The 15,225-nt window shown below is 41.3% G+C and overlaps 1 protein-coding gene across 3 annotated transcripts in view; it reads left to right on the top strand.

Annotated features, from left to right (window-relative positions):
• adarb1b (adenosine deaminase RNA specific B1b) overlaps positions 1–15,225 on the top strand; it is a 114,171-nt gene that overhangs the window by 21,960 nt on the left and 76,986 nt on the right. Inside the window, exon 1 of one of the 3 annotated variants that reach the window (XM_085764298.1) lies at positions 10,124–10,212. The exons of the other annotated variants lie outside the window; for them this stretch is intronic. The gene's annotated coding sequence lies outside the window, so the exon portion shown is untranslated. Of the gene's footprint in view, positions 1–10,123; positions 10,213–15,225 lie in introns of those variants that run through there. 3 annotated transcript variants of the gene reach the window in all.

Consider the following 15,225-nt stretch of genomic DNA (forward strand, 5'->3'; position numbering starts at 1 on the left):
AAGACCTCAGATACAGGACAAGCTGTACCAAAGAAAACTAATGCTGAAGTTCAAAGCAAGTTACAGCAGAGCGGCTTACCAAAGCTATTGTAGAGTAAATAAGGGAGTTTTTCCTCTGAACTTAGTGTTAACTAGCAGGTAGTGACCATTTGGCAATAATAGCACTGTAATGCACTTGAACTGCACTTGGAAAATAGTTTTGATAATGTCACAGAGTTCATAGATTCGTAAAACAATGCTTGTTAAAAATAACAGCTACATACATGCTAAGCAAGTTTAGCACAACACTGGTAGCTGAGAAGGACCGTGGCAGTCACTGTCAGTCAGTGAGTTGCCTAAAGAATGATGTTTTTGTATTACTAATCGGTCACTAATTGAATAAATAACACACAATAATTGGTATGATTATGTGTTTAGAGTGGACTGCATTGAGTGATTGCATTTTGGATATTACCCAAGCTAACAAATGACCTGAAAAGATGAAAATAAACAACAGAATTACAAAGAAACAGAAATCGGCAAGCTTATCAAATGAGCTTTTGCAGTGTTACATACAGGTCATGTGAGGCTTCAGCCTTTCTGTAGTCAATCCCATGTGCATTAGCAACAATTCACGTTAAAATAGAGGTATATAGCAACAGCTTTGCCAATAATTCATCACTCTCTTCTGTATGATATGCGAGTTCTAAACTGTACTTATCTTTTTTTTTTCCTAAAGGGAAATACAAGCTTTGGCTGGCAAGACCAAGCCAACCACCCCCCTCCCACTAAATTAGACTTAATTGTAGTTCTCCTTGCGCGATTCATCAAATATGGTGTTGAGTCTTTATACTTTATAATTATAAGTACATTCATCACCGTTTAGGGCTTTTCTCTTCCTTTCAGAATAGCATGCTGTAATTCAAATATTCATCTCTAGAAATCAGTTCATCTGAAATCTTAGCTACAGTTGAACTGAAGCCGTTCGCCGCTCGTTTGACCCTGTCTTCTTTGCTGATCTTGAACCATCGGAGTAGAACCATCTGAATCATCAAGACCTTTCTACATGGAGGATGACTCCTAATATAGATGACAAGGGCATAGCGTTCTAGCTTAACCTGCGCCTCCGGCAGGCCTTAATCATCTTGTTCTTCCCATCTCCTCCATGTGTCACTGCTTCAATAGTTCAACATCATGGCTTCATGCTGCTCTGGAAGACAGACCTTACTGCTTAGTACCACACCCACACATTCAGGATTATTTCAGATATATCAGATAATGATGAATTAGTACCAGACATGAAGGAAAAATGTGCCCCTAAATGCATTGCCATGCACATTTGACCAATTTTGCTTGTGGGTTTGGTGGGTTCCACCATTTAATTAAAAAAACATTTCAGATTCAGATGAAAGCTGCTGTATCTAATTCCTGAGGACGGCTGTGTTTGGATTTTAGAGTAAAATTCTGAACAGATCTGTGATCATTAATTCAAACAGGTCAATCATCATGCAAACTGTACTACAGAGGTATATCCTGAACAGTTTCCAAGTAGTTATATTAACAGTACATCTCATAAGAATGTGGTAATGAGCATGTGTCAACATCAAAGTTTCAGTGATTCTCATTTCTCTTTAATTTGTCAAAACAAAAACAAAAAAGGACTGATTGATTACATGTGCAATCCACTGTTTAGTCTGTTGAACGGGATTTCCACCAGTGGATCATTTGACCACCAACACAAAAGAGACTCAGGAGCGTGAACTAGGATTGATGGGAATCCGCACTGCGGGTCATTCACAAAACCTCTATTTGTGTCCGTTTGACCTTGATACAGTTTAAAGTTGTATTTAGATGTCATTATTCAAAGACATCCCTGATTGCTAAATGCCACCTCCTTCTTAACTGGAACTCCACAACAGCTCCTTCCAGCACACAATAGATTAAAAGGGCTATGTCCTTTTTAAAAGTAGAGAAAATTGGATATTCAAGAAGGAGAAACTTGAACAAATTCTACAGTAAATGACAACCGTTTATGGATTTTTTTTTTTTGCAACAATGTACTGTAATGTGTGTTGCACCGGCTTAGTTGAAAAGATGGTTTGAAAAGCTCACCAGCGACAACTGTGGGTTAAAACGCCTGGTTGACCCTCCATAGCCTCAGTTTGTTGTAGCACCATCAGACCAAGAAGAGCCATGTTCAGAGCATCTGATGGGCAGACTGAGACAAATCCTCCCTCATTGTCTTCACTGGCCCTCTGTGTGTGTGTGCGTCGTAGACTGTGTGCCGTGTGCATGCGTTGTTCTAGGACTGGACTCTCCGACCTGAGCGAGGGGGAAAAAAAAAACTGACTCATGCATATAGTGCATCATGGAGGGATGACAACACTCAGGTCACGGAGATCCCCCAGGAGAAGCTGGAGAAAGTTTCAAGGGAAAAGGTCACGTCGGCTGCTCTGCTTTTTTTTGTGACCCTGTCAAAGATGAATTACTGCAGAAACTATTTTGAATGACAAATTTTTACACAATAATTTGGAAAAGAGAGTCTTCGAAAACATAAGAGCTGGTGAATAGATTATGAGTGAACCACACTGAGTAATTACTGTTATTATTTGATATTAATTTATCAATCCATGCTAATTTGTCTTTGTGTTAACATTCTATAAAATGTTAGAAGTTACAGATCAATAAACATGGATTTTTTTTCCCCCTCCACAAAGTCAATACACAGAGTTCTATATTCGCACTTTAGACCTTTGGCAAGTTAATAGATTTTCCAGAGCTCTGACACACGTCTGAATGGAGTAAAGCTCTGCTGTATTGGTGGAAAGACCACAGTGTATGAAATATTTATCTCAGTGACACTGGCTAAGGTCTGACTCGTGTCCACAGCTCAATGGCTCTTATAATATTAATTTTCCCTCCACTCGTTTGTAGTCTGTAGGCCGCTAACAGAGGCACAGACAATGATAACGGCTTTTATGATTTATGAGGCCAATGTTTGAGATTCTGTGGCAGAGATGAATCGGATTGTGGTCAACCCGGCAAAGAACGGGGGCCTCTGTGTGTTCGTGTACGTCATGTGTATACGTGCATCTCCGTACAAACGCAATCCCCCCACCCCCACCCCTGCGATCGCACATGACCCTTTCAGTGTAAACATCATAAACTCTAAGACAAAAGCTTTTGATTGATTGTTCAGTGACAGTTTTATGTCCTCTGTCATCAGTGAGCATGTTTATACTGACTGACTTAGAGGTGTGGCTGAGCATCTCTAGGCACGATGTTGGCATTACTTTTGTGTCCCTGAGGCAGTTTTTTTTTCATCATAAAAATATGACACTGTTACCACTGCTATTAGAATGAAAAAAAAATAGTATGCCATTTATCTTATGTGTCACCACCAGAAACCAGACCGTGTCATATAATGTTGGGAAACTGGTTGCGTTTTCCCTTCGTTCAGTTTTCTTTTCACAGAGTAAAATTTAAGCTAAATGTCTTTTATAAGACAAACATGGAGGTCCTACCTTGTCTCCTTCAACAAGGTGCTAGCGATTTGCGTTCTGACTTTCAGTAAACATTTATCATGCAACATGAAATAAGTTTATCTTATCCTGACCTCTCTCATACTGTACAGTTGCCTCATCTTAGGGGCTTTAAACAGGAAGAATAATGTTGCTGTTGAGTAAATTTAGCCCAGATTTATGTATATTTTAGCAAATTTTCACCATTAATGGGCAAGAAGCTATTAGTGGTTTATGTTTGCAGTACACTCCTGGATGTACAGACAGTTATGCCTGGGTTGCCTTGATAATGAGGGAATCTAAAAAAAAAAAGTCTTTTAGAGTCAATGGTAACATTTTTTTTTCTGATTTATGAATGTTAATTTACATTACTGAGATGTTGACCCTCAAAATAAGACAGCCAGATAGGATTTTAAATATGTGGAATAAAAGTGTGCATAATTTATTATGAGAGTGCAGTTGGTGACGCACTGTGGCGACGGTGCTAACGGTCGCTAAGGACCTTGCTTTCTTCTTCCATAAGCTGCGTGTCACAGCGGCTGAAGCAGCTCTAACTGCTGATACAGGAAAACGGGCCAAAGACTTGAGCACCTTCTGCTGTGAAGAAAAGCGCTCGTCAGGCATGCATGAAGTCACAAGTCGGGTTGATGCATCACAGTTGCATTATTCTATGCCAACATGTTTGCCGCAGCTCAGAGTGGTATTTACTATCCGAGGACTGAATATGGAAATAGCTCCAGTTCAGTTCCAGTTCAGTTCATTTGCATTCAGTGCTGCTAATTAAGGCCTAATATAGGACTGTTTTAAATGTGTCCCCAAAAGGAAGTGTGGTTTCTGCTCCTGGGCTTGAAATATTAGTAGGAAGAAAAACCCAATAAATATATCTGAATGCTGCAGTCGGCTGTTACAGAGGACCAGGCCTGGTTTTAGCTGCAGTATGTTCGAACAACACAAGTGGGATGCAGCTGAGCAACAGAAGTGAGATCATGTGGAAAGAAAAATGTTAATGTTTGACATGTTTTCGGACGCTGCAGTCCTGAACAGAGAACTTCCGTTATTTTGCATTTTGTGGAAATGAGAGAAAAAAAAGAGGGAAAGAAAAATGCAGTCTTCCACCGAGTGGCAGTGTTCACACCTGCTTCTTCCAGATGTTTCACAGATGCCGTATCTTTTGCTGCAGCAGTCAGGCAGTGATTATAAATCAGGCTCAGTGTTCATTTGTTAGGGCCCTAACCACAATAGGTTCTATGCAGTTTTTGCAATTTACTGCTTTGTCGTTTCTCTTTCTCTTTTTTTTTTTTTTTTTTTAAAAACGGGAAAATTAAGTGTGCTAGGAAGGTGTACAGTAAAATTAAACAAAACTAGCCTGTATCGTATATAATAACGTTTAATTCAACCGAATGGATTACTTGAATTTCTGCTGTCGGCATCCGTCTAGGAGCTCAATTTGTAATTTGGTTTCACGCTACCTTGTTAACGGGGCTCGCCACTTGTATTGGCTCAGCAAGAAACAATAGACGGTCAAGTGCGTCTTCATTTGAATCGTCCTCTGAGAGAATCTCATTCATCCAGACGTGGCCTATAGAGTTGGCTCATGAATCCCCGCCAGCCTAATCCAAATAGCTTCGGCGTATTGATACCATTCACAGGCAAGTCATACATGTTCTTTTAATGGGGCCGAGAGCAGAAATGTCGCTTTGAGGTACGGATGGAAGCTCTGTATGTGATTGGCTCCTGGCTGAGGCTGTACAGAGGAATTCACTAACTGATATTAATTGATTTAATTATTATGTATGTGTTTACACTCAAGGCACCACTACACGTTGTGGGATTGTAATTACGATTGAATGGTTGTCCCTGTGTCACAACCTCACAGCTGGGGAACATGCCTTGATTATGGTTGCCGGACACAAATGACTAATAGCGCTTGGCACGCCGGTGGTGTGTGTTTCCTCCGAGGGCTTTGGTCACTTGCCGTTTCATTTGTAGGCGAGGCTACTTCCTCATCGCATCTTTTTTTTTTTTTCATTGCAAAATCTGTCATGATTCTTTTAGTCTTAATTAAATTGTCTTCCTTTGCTGTCATTTCTTTTTTTTTTTTTTTTAGGACACGTTATCTTATTGATCATGTTTTAATTAAACCTGTGGGGAATGGTAGCTGTTTTATTATTTATTTAATTTAAATTTTTTTCTTTTTTACCACTCTGTCCTGGCATTTTCACAATTACTCCAATTGGCCCAAGGGTGTTCTCCACTGTTTGTCCATGTGTCACAAGTGATATCTCAGACACGGCTGACTGGACTTTGAAAGCACTTGGAGGAACAATGCATTTTATCATCGCATGTTGGGATTTACAAAAGCCTGTGGCCATAATAGGAGAAGGGTTTGAGACATTCTCATACCATGTGCATGCTCTTTCTCAGCAGCTCCCTTCAAACAGTTATGCACTTTTTCTCTCCGCAGAGCCACTTAGTAGAAGATTTATTTCTCTTTAGCTTCAGACGCTCCTCCTGTTGCAGTTAGTGTGAAATGTTCAATTCAAGGGCATCGGAGCATTGCTGATTGACCTTTCTGATCTGGAGTTTGCCTTCTAGTCTTGAGATTTTAACCATTGGTTACACGACTGCTGTGTTTTGACAGGCATTGGCATTACTAGAATCATCCGACTCAGCATTGTCAGGTCACCGGTAGTTCAATCATGAACCTTTGCTCCAACGTCATAAATAGACAGAAACCAGGCAAAATGAAACCCTGTCTCAATCCAGACGACTTGAATAATTTCTGTTTTGCAAAGGCTTATTTAGTTTCACAAACAGCCACCAATTTTCATCTGCTTTTAGCTATACTTTATGGCAGGGGATGAAAATGAGCGCACATATGGTACATCAATCACAACAGTGACAACAAACAAAAATGCGGCGGCGAGGGAACGACTAAACGCTCAGGACTCAGGCAGAAGGGGCTCCGTTTCACAGATTTCCAAGTTCAGACACTAAGAGATGCACAAAATTTGGGGTAAACAATCTAAAAATAAACGCTACCATGGCGATGGCAGGAGACGCCCTCTGCAGAGGCTGAATAACGGGGAAATACTTGCAAAACACAGTATTAGTAGAGCTGGGTGAGACGCAGGAGTTTTTTTTTTTTCTCTTCGGCAAAAACTGGAACTCAATAATTATTTAGCTCTAAGGTCTCAGTTTGCTTTCATATTTCCAACTGATCTTACGCTGCACTGAAAAGCAGCATCCAAGAAGTCGTGACTTCAGCCAGGCCAGGCAGTTCCTAGAGGGGCTGAGGGGAAACACATTTTCATATGAAAAATGGGCGACGTTCTCCTTTAAGCCACTGAATCATCAACAACTCGGCGCGCTGTGCTGAATCCCTGAGTTCCTATTCATGGGCAACAAAAAATCTAGCTGAGTAGTCTACTGTACTCAGTTACAGAATCGTTAATTCAGTACCACAATGGATTGGATGGAGAAAATCTTCCCTCTGCAGCTGGTGACTCTGATATCATGCTGCAAATTATGCTGTTAAAATACACGCACACACACGCACGCACGCACACACACACACACACACACACACACACACACACACACACACACACAGACAAAGGCAAACACTTAAGCACACTGAACAAGGAAAGCTTTTTCTGCTATGTGAATGAGTAGCTCCGGCTGAATGGTTGAGTGTGTCCTCTGTCTCTGTGAGGTCGACAGCCCAGGGAAGATTAGGAGGAAGCACATCAAATGAATGAGAAAGAAAGAAAGAATAAAAAAAAAAAAAGCTGATGGCTCAGGAAAACCCACTGCATTACACTTGCTTTAAGGGAATTATCCCTGCAGGGTCGGAGTGTGGACATGAACACACACACACACACACACAGAAAATATCTCCAATCCCAAATCGCTTATTAAGTCCACATCAATCTGATCAGATCCACTCATTTATACTAGTCGCTGCTGGTTCCTGTTTTTGCTTCTTCTTCCGCTAACCGTCCCCAGCCTCCACTCCCACAGTCATGGATTCACCTGCACGGGTTGTAATCTCACCTGCTAAATACTCAGCCTTTCTCTCCTTTGTGTCACCGTGGAGACACCTCAGAGCTGTCGGCAGCGACAAAGGGTCTGTTGTTGACTGGGTGCTGCTGGACCCTAGTCAAGGACGCCTGTGTGGCTAACTGGTGGCCACATTGTGGTTGGCAAGTAAAGCAGGGTGGGGTTTGAGTTGTAAAGGGAAGCTGTTAAGGGGACCCAAAATAGTCGGTCTCCCAGACATGCGTCACTGCAGCGAGGCCACAACACAGCTCCCTGCTCTGTCTCCCTTACTGGTTTCCATATGTTCAGTTGGCACCATGTATAACACTATTACACAGCCGCCCCACTTTGCGTGTAAATGATTAGGTTTCCCTCTCAAGGCCTTGAATATCTGAACAAGTACATAATCAGAATAATCAGTCATTTGATTTGCCACAGTCATTTTCCCAATCACACATGGAGTTCTTTATCTAATAAAGTTTTTATAGGACTGACCTGAAAACAGCTGTAATCTACACTTTTACAATTACAGCGGGAAATTAAAACCTGACTCTGCAGCTCTATGGAGCGTTTCAGTGTCTTTAAACTAACTGTTTGCAGTTCTCACAATATTACAGTAATAAAGTGTCAGTGTTGCATTCAAATCTTTAAGCTGATCAGAAAATAAAATCTGATCCCAATTAGACTGTATTAATCTACAACAAATGAGTAAATGCAAGTTAAGCTTTCCAATAAATACATGTTAAACTCCCTGATGTTTTATGGTCTTTAGACAGAGTTTTGTTATATAATGGACCATCCATCAACCCGTTTTTCATCTTTTTTTTTTCACGCCATCTTGCAAAGCTTGCGAACCTTAATCTTGATACTGTTGCGTGCTTCAGCGTACACTTGTTTGCTTATTGTTTCCAGGAAGGCCCGTCCCCCGCTTTCTGAACCACTAATCTACACCAACTGTCTAGTCAGAGAGCATGCCCGGCTATTGTTGGTGAGGATGATGCAGTTTGGTGTAAGGGCTGATATGATGATAATGATAGGACTGGTATGTGGTCTGTGGTTGTCTAATTTAAAAGGATGCGGTTTCCTTTAGATTTCCTTCCTTAACCCCCCCCAAAAGAAAGAGACAATTTCTGTGTCTGCATCTGCTTCGAGGGATAACTTACATAATGGAAAGTGAAGATAAAAGTTTGTTGTTTGTTTTTCCGACTTTTCCATTGTCAGACCGTCCCTGTCGGGGGAAAGCACAGAGCTCTAAACTCTGCCCTCTACTCTGACATTTGTGCTGACCTATAACTTTAGTAAACAGTTCAATCCACACTGATGCTCCTGGCATTTGGCAGCCACCCAAAGTTAAGCGTTTAAATAGCTACTGACAATAACAGTAGCCATTGTGCATTTGTAATACAACACCATGAAGGCAACTCCTACTTCAGGTAAGTAGGCCTGCATGAAAAGCGAGGCAACAACTCTCATGGTGACAAAATTGAATGTTTGTCCTGTTTGAGCCCACATCCTAATGTAGATCAAACATGTTTATAGGGAGAGAAGGTAAAGGGAGAGAAAAGTGCCCTCTAATTAGCTTTTTCAGCATGAATGCGTTACACTAGTATTATTTGTCACAGTCTGCTGCACAGGACTCTGTACCCTCGCTGCTCGTGGCGTACTTGTACCTGCCTCTGCTCCTGCTCCTCCATCTTTCCTGCCTCCTCCTCTCAGGTTAGCTCACCTGTTGAGCACCGACTACACTCAGCGAACATCCAGCTCCAGATACTCAGTCCGCGGCTGTCACTGAGCATCATAGATACAGTTTGATGGGTTGTCATAGCGATGTGAGTAATGTACACTCCAGAGGGTTGTGTCATCTGGAAAAAGTGATGACTCTGAATGAAATGTGCCCGAATCAAAGCCATTGTAAAGTGAACTCAGCCCCTCGGCATCTGATGTGTTAACAAAAAAAGCACAGAATAACAAGATTTTTCAAATTATCGAGTCACGGACGTCGGATGGAAAGATTCAAACTGCTTCCCCATTCCCTCGCTGCAAGCGCATCATCTTCACGCTGATTATTTAGTTGACTCTTAGGGTTAACGTTTACTCAGACATGCTAATAAATCAAGGCCAGGTTTGAACCTCGTCGGTCTGTTTTACTTTTAATTTAGGTCAGGACCTCATTTGTCTGTGTTTACACGTGGAACCGGTGCAGGAAGAGCGAGTGCTAAACCCTCAAGGCCTCAAAGGATGTTAACTAACTGAATCCGTCTGTTTGATTTGCCAAGCAGAGACTTCTCTTCCAGTCAAAACCAATTTCACAGTGAAAGTACAAGTTTTAAACAGACAACTAGTGGAAGTCCTCATTGCTTAGATTTGTACCTGTCATGCCAGCTGCATAACTCCGGGGATGTAAATAAATACTGAGCCCCATTTCCACTGGTCAGAAACCCTGTTAAGAGCCACTAACATCAGGCTTTTGTCATCAATGTGAAAGGGCAGCATCAGCATCCCCGTCTGGGTCAAATTACACTAGGTGCAGGTATTAATCAGCTGTGGCTGCAGTCGGCAGTGATGTAAACACAACACTCGAGTGAACGCACTCATTTTCACCACTACGCCCGTCCAGCACAGCGCCTACACTGTGTTCAAGGATTCAAGAGTTAACACAGCCCCTAAATAGGTTTGAAGAACACACAATCATTTATCAGTGAAGTTTCACACCGAGGCTCCAACACTCACAGGAGCATCAACAGTTAGATCATTTTACCAGTGCGCACGATGGCCAGCTGCTCGCTCTGCGTTCTCTGCATCTGTGTGTGTGTGTGTGCTCTGTGCACATGTGTATCTGTGTCTTTAGTCTGAACAGAACGGCAGGTATAGCTTTTGTGTGTTCAGTTATTGGTTTATGACCAAATACCTGCAAAAATAATGGCCTTCAAACAGACTGAGCTAAATGTCTGTAAAATGATAAGGTGAATATGGTGCAGGTAATGATATCAAAGGTAACTGTCTTCCTTTATTTAACAGTGCTGCCATTGCAGTCACCACTCAACCAGACTGACCAAAAACAAAGAAACAAAAAAAGGGGCGCCGTTTGGCTCAGTGGGTTGAGCCATTCTATCAATGAAGGCAAAAAAACTCCAAAAATATACTTAAAAAAACGACACAAGCAAATCTTTCATACAAAATCATGACAGGATTTCAAACTTTGACCACAGTGGTTGCATATGCAACTGATTCTTGTGAGCGTGCCAGTTTAAATGATACAGGATTGCATTGATTCAAGTGCCAGATCATATTCATTAGGCCATTTGGTGCCCTGCATGTACTGAATTGTAGTAGAAAAGCTGTTATTTCCCTTTGCTGGCTCAGTCGGTCTGATTACCTGCACTTTCATCAGCACTTCTCATGCAGGTGCAGAGACGCACATAGACACTGAGATAACTCAGTACCGGTTGCGTGGTACCTAATTCTAGATGAGTAGAGCAAATAACACAGTTTGACTGTGGTGAGTTTCAGCTTGCTTTGTGACTTTCTCACCATTCAAGGTTTTTATACAGCATTAGTGTGCTTTTACAAAAATCAAGAATGAAAGGCAACAGTGAAGGAAGGAAGGTTTGATTCCTAAGCCTGGGGCTTTGCCTGTTCTCCCTGTGTGTGTTCTCTTCTCCCAGGTTAATCAATGCCCCTAAATTGCCAGCAGATGTGAATGTGTGAATGGCATTGTTCATATCTATATGTTGGCCCCATGTGACAGGCTGGTGACCTGTCCTGAGTGTATCCTGACCTTGAACAGTGCCAACAGGGATTGGTTCCAACCCCCCTACAGCTGCAAGCATGTTATTATGGCTCATTACTGAAATCTAGTAAGTTTCCAGTTCAAGAGTCTCCTCCATGATGAAATGGGCTATGTTTTAAAAAGGGGGGTGATCGAATCATGTGCAAAAACAGTGAAAAAAGCCCTGTTATATGTTTTGTTCAGCTCCAAATTAACTTGGGCATATTATACAGTGATAGAGAACAGAATTGTAATTGAGTTATGTGTCTGTCTGTGTTTTTATGCCTCACCAAGACCTCACTGTTGCCTCAAGCGCTGAGGCGACAGTCAAGCTGCTGAGCCCACAGACTCTGCAGTGAACAAAGAGGTGGTAAAACTACAGTGCAAGCCTGACTTCTGATGTTCAGATGGTATTAGAAAAGTTTATGTTCCAGCGCTGAAAGCAAAACATACGTAGGTTCGGTCGATACCATTAGCGGTTAAAGACACGTACAGACCACACAGATACGCATGCAGTTTTGCCTACAGTAACACCACGGGGTCACGATGCATGTGATGGAGTCAGTTAAACAAGGGTGACCTCTTTTAATGCAGCCGCTCTGTTTAGTCCCCTTCTAATGAGTGGTTGTGACTCATAATCTATACTGTGTGCTAAAGCCTGAGGGTTAATCAGGCTGATGGCGTGTCTGTGCGTTTGTGTGTCTGCAGTACGTGTAGCCCGTGTCAGACCCAGTTATGCAAAGTGGCTCTCAGACATAATTCCTCTTTATAAGAGTGACAATTATTTTTCAAGTCTGTGTGTTTCCCTCCAGCAACCAACATTTAACCTTTTGTAGTGATGTCAAGAGCTGCTCTTAAATATCGAGGTATGCCAGTACAGTAGGTGTGCGACTGTGTTTTAAAGCAGCTGTGTTGTTTGTGACTTATTAAAATACATCAATAGTCTGTTGATATCATTGGCTGTTGCATATATATATATATATATATATATATATATATATATACACACACACACATATACACACCATCGTGGAAGTTGTGTGTTGGGTCTGAAGAGTTACAGTTGCTGTCCTGTGTAAACAGAGTCACTGTTTTTGGTCTCATTTCATTTTTCTTTAATTTATGTTTCCCACTCATTTTAAAGCTCATATATAACTTTTAACTTTTGCTGAACAAGTGGCAATTACAGGATGTTAAAATTCCAATATAACAAGGATACAAGTGCAGAAGGTTCATAAGGTCAGTAAATCAACTCGATATTGTCAATTATACAGCTATTAAGACATGGAAAAACACTTTCTAACATTACATTACATAAGCTTCTCAGATAAACGTATAGGAGATGGTCACATTTGAATTAAAGAATCAGTGTTTCTTTCTTTCTGAGTCGCACCAGTGTACCAAAATAATTACATTAGAATAAATTATGTGTAATTATGTTGAGATTAGTCATGAATAGACATCTTCATCTCCTCATCTATCATTATTTCTGCAGTCATCCAGGGTCGGTCTTACTGTATGTGCAGTGGTAAATGATAAGTAAATTGTTCAGACATACTGACTATTGGCCCTAAATATTATTTATGTCTTCTTCTGGCTTTTAGTCAAGTATCAGATGCAACTGAACCCTCTGTAGCTCCTTGTGGGTGTTGGGCTGAAATGTTTCCTTTGTTGCCCTGTGCTCTGGCAAGATGCACAAAGCTGTCAACAGAGGTGTCAGCGGAGGAAAAAAAAAAGTTTTTTTGAGCTAGCAAGAAAAAGAGATGGGTCGGCGAAAAGAAGTGATGTGGGTAGAAGGCGGTCAGATAGCAGAGAGAAACAGGATAGGCAGTGGAAAATTAACTAGGCTGGCTACTAATATACACAAAACGTACATCAGTTTTTGATCTGCAGTTTACTCCAGCCGCGGGATTCTTCTTAAACTATTTCATTATAACCCTCACTTGACACATCAAATTTCAAGCCAGTGTTGCATCAGTGTTGCACTCATGGCACATTTTGACATCAACGGGGCGGCTTTGATCACCTATAATTCAAAGGATGGAGGGATCGTATCACGCAACATTTCTCACAAAAACTTAATTAGCCAGGGAAGGTGCGTCCGACTTCACTTTCAGCACAGCTGTTGTGTTGTCGGCCGTTGAGCAGCTCCGTTGGACTGACTAGATATTAATTCCTCAGCGATACCTTTGCAGCAGCGTGTGGAGTGAGCGAGAGTGAGTCATTCCCTCCTCCCTTCACAAACTTTCCCAGTATGTGACTTCCATCCTAATCCCTGACTTCAGTTTTCAAAAGTGACGGCTGTTTGGCAGCCACTAGGCTCCAAAAGCCATCAGCTGTCATGCCATCTGCATAATGATGTGGAAACGCGCCGAAGTTTGTTGCAGTCGTCTGTCATCGTCACAGCATCGTTTGGCCCGACACTTCCACCTGTGATAGCATGCAGAGAGAATTTTAAGGCAAGGCCGGTCACATAGATAGTAAAACTCGTGATGTGGTTTATCGATTGACTGGAGAAGCAGATGTTAAAGTCAGCAGCATATTTCAGAGAGTCGGAGGCTGGAAAAAACAGAGTTGATAGAAATAAAGAACAATCAGATACCGCTTAAGAGTGAATAATAACACTGCAATTCATTATAATTAACTATAACTGTAAGCTGACACTTGCAGTCATTGATTCCTTTCCAGTGTTTGTAAAGGTCCTGTACTTAACACCTTCCCAGTGTTTTATTTGAGGTGTTGATCAATATGTAGATACATTAGTGTTTTCTTAAGAACCAAAAATCAGTGCAGTTTTACATCTCCTTTCAGGCTCAGGCTTCTCTCTGGAGGTCTAGTTCCAACAGGTCAGTGAGCCCGAAGAGAGGAGGCTCTGAGCCTCTATTATGATTGGTTGAATTTCTTCTGAGTGATCCAATAAAAAGAGAGTAAAACACTTAGAGAAACCAAGTTTGGATTGTGAGTCGGGGTTGGGGCATGGCGGAGAGCAGTGACTGTTTTGTTTTGTTGTCATCATTTCTTATTTGTTGTGACATCACAAAGTTACAGAAGTCCTGACAGGTGGTTTTAAGGCTCTTTTCTGAATACACGCTGTGTGCTTTTCTCTGTGGACTGAGGCTTTGATATTTTCACAGTATTAATTTAAAACCTAGACCTGCTATATAATCAAAGTAGATATCAGAACAATGTCACTCCCTTCATAGAATATGGGACCTTTAAGATCAAGTTACAAGAGGGTCACAGGGGGTGTCTGACAGCTGGTGTAGAATTATTAGAATCAATACTGATCAATTAGAAATATCTTGAATAGCCTTGCAAAAATATTTACTGCGAGATTTTCTTTCAGAGGGAACATGGAAACTTTAACCTTGACTAGAACATGTGAATGAGATAAAGAGAATACTTGAGGGGTGACAGAGATTCTTCCTTCACTGAAATGTTCTGTCACAAAGACATTTGGGAGAGAGGAGTGTAACACCAACGGCATTTTTATCAGCCAGTGTTTTTGTCAGGACGCCATGTTGAATTATCTGTTTCCATGAGGTGTTTTTCTTGTTATATTAACTGAACCCTACAGAAAAAGTGGATGAGAGAGATTTAAAGGGGACATATTATAGAAATATCACCTTTTGATGGCTCTTTAACATATATCTGGCTGTTTGTCTTGCCTTCTGGCCCCCAAAATATGTTAATTGACAATAAAATTTGTAATTTGCAGGCTCCTATAAGTTGAAATCCATATGGTTTTATGAACTGTTCCCTCGGTTGTCTGATAGTGATGTCATTAGTTTTCAAATTTGTGAGTAGCAGTACAGATGGAGCGGGGTAAGCAGTGGTTCATTTGCATTTAAAGGAACATGCACTGAAACCAGCCGTTCTGAACAGGGCTGTTTAGAGAGGATGAAAAGAGCTGTG

This window comes from Trachurus japonicus, chromosome 21 (assembly GCF_045865225.1).
Source record: "Trachurus japonicus isolate A0001 chromosome 21, Traja_1.0".
Taxonomy (NCBI): Eukaryota; Metazoa; Chordata; class Actinopteri; order Carangiformes; family Carangidae; genus Trachurus; species Trachurus japonicus.